This window comes from Galeopterus variegatus, unplaced genomic scaffold (assembly GCF_000696425.1).
Source record: "Galeopterus variegatus unplaced genomic scaffold, G_variegatus-3.0.2 Scaffold3200, whole genome shotgun sequence".
NCBI classification, from domain to species: domain Eukaryota; kingdom Metazoa; phylum Chordata; class Mammalia; order Dermoptera; family Cynocephalidae; genus Galeopterus; species Galeopterus variegatus.
The window spans coordinates 93,954-96,399 of record NW_007729311.1 but is presented as its reverse complement, the minus strand read 5'-3'; positions in this window follow the sequence as shown (position 1 = coordinate 96,399).

Below are 2,446 nucleotides of genomic sequence, written 5' to 3'. Positions count from 1 at the left end.
TTTTTTTTTGTTTGACGAAATTAAAGAGATGTGTATATTATAGCAATCATGCAACTTTGAATTGAATAGTAGTTACTTCTGTTCAAAATATCTTTAATTCACCACCCTACAGCAGCAGATATTTTTCAATGGTGATTTACTCCATGGAGTACTTCGGTCTTATACCGTCTTATTATTCCTTTTTGCATCTTAAATCCCGACCTAATCCCTTTTTTCTGGAGATTGCTTTGGGAATATGTATTGCTTCTCACTTTCTACAGAGTAATTCAGTCCTCTCCAGTCCACTCCTAAGCCAGCCTCAGTCCCTTCTTCCCATATCCAAACCCATCAGGGTGGTCAACACAGCAAGTGGTCCTTTATTTAACATGATTCATCTTTCTTAGGATGTAGTGGTCACTTGATTCTCCATACGGGTGAGTATAGAAAACCTGTTTGAGATATTTTGTAGTAATATATGGTCATAATCCAGTCAGATTCTATCTCTATTTAAAACTCCTTTTAAATTTCTTTGATAAAATTTCTGCTCATAAAAGTTCCACTAAGATAAGTCAATTTTTTAAAAAACTCCACTTGACTCCAACAATACTGTATTTATTTAGCATGTCATATTTTGTCATCTTCTTGCTGTATTAGGATCTAAGCATTAATCATGGTTCTTCCATTCAAAATAGTTTAAAACTCTGTTAAATAAATAATATGAAGACACATTTCCATATAATACCAAGATATGTTTTTCTGAATTTCAATGGAGAGATCAATGTGTGTTGGAATATATCACCTGAGAATAATAATATCTTGGTGTGCTAAGGAGTTAAATTTTAAATAGTTGAGATTACTTTTAAATAAATGCCTTTATGACTTCTGGTCCCCAGTCAAATAAGGAAAAAAGTAGAAAAATACCACTCCAAGTATCAATCAAATCCAAATTACAGAGCTAAAAAGCATGGAAAAGGTAGGAACTTGGTTCAATCTCTAGATAATGAGAGGAAGGAAATAAATCTGATCAAAAAAATGGGTTGGGAGTGCAGGGAAAATTTCCTCTCCATCTCCCAGCCTCTAAATATCCTTCTAGGTTAACCATAAGCCTGAAAATATGACATTGGTCCAGGTAACAAGTGGAACTGGACAAAAAAGAGGTTTGATTCCCATGGTGCCATGGAGCATTCAAGTCTCCAGTCTCCTGTTTAGCAGGACAGAAGCCAACCACCTTGTTTGGATTTCAGAGGGTATATAGGACCAGATGCAAAATGTTGGACACAGTATAAGGAGTCTTTCAAAGCTAAATCCAGAATAGAAGCTAATAATATTGGGGGGAAACTGTACCTAAAGAAGTTGCAACTTTTGGTCAAATTCATTAAATGTAGTCAGAACACATGTTCACACACATGCAGATCATCAGTGATCAAGAACAATTCTGAAACTAAACATGAAAAAGTAAAAGTGCTCCCTTTTCAAAAAAAAAAAAAAAGAGAAGTTGCCTTCTTTTCAAAAAAAAAAAAAGAAAAGTTGCCTTAAGAAAGTTTTCAATTATTTTAAACTCAAGACCTTTAAAATTTAAGATCATCCCTTTTCAAAAAAAAAAAAAAAGAGAAGTTGCCTTAAGAAAGTTTTCAATTATTTTAAACTCAAGACCTTTAAAATTTAAGATCATCTTTTATGAAAAAAGAGAACTTACATCTTTTAATTACTTTGCTGACACATTGCTAAAATAAGGCATTGCACCTATTTATTCAAATTGAATCAATCACAGGCTGCCAAAACAAGGTGAGCAATGATGTGTCATCCAGAAAAATATGAAAATTTGGAAAGACTAAGTTTTATCAAAGACAATCTGTTTTAGATAGGCTGATTTTATTCCCACTTTTCTATAAGATCTATTTTATCCTCCATTTTATATGAATCAGTCATATACTTTATCAAATACTATTAATAGCCAGAATTTATCGAACCTTTCTATGTGCCAAACATTATGCAAAGTGTTTTTCAGAGCATTGAGGAGGGTACTATTATTATGCCGTATTGCTCAGGGTTCTTCAGAGAAACAGAACCAATAGCATGTGTGTATAGAGAGAGAGATTTATTTTAAGGAATTGACTCATGTGATTATGGAGACAGGCAAGTCCAAAATCTGCAGGATGTGCTGGGAAGGTCACTCTTTATTCTATTCAGGCCTTCAAGTGATTGAATGAGTCCTACCCATATTATGAAGGGCAATCTTCTTTACTAAAAGTCCACCAACTTAGATGTAAATCTCATCCAAATATACCCTTACAGAAACATCCAAAAGAATGCTTGAACAAATATTTGGGCAGTGTGGCCCAACCAAGTCGACACATAAAATTAACCATCACAAGGCCCATTTGTCAGATGAGAAAACATAACTCAAACCAAGGTTTATTTATTTAGAAATTCAGCACTCAAAACCACCATGCTGTACAACAGGACA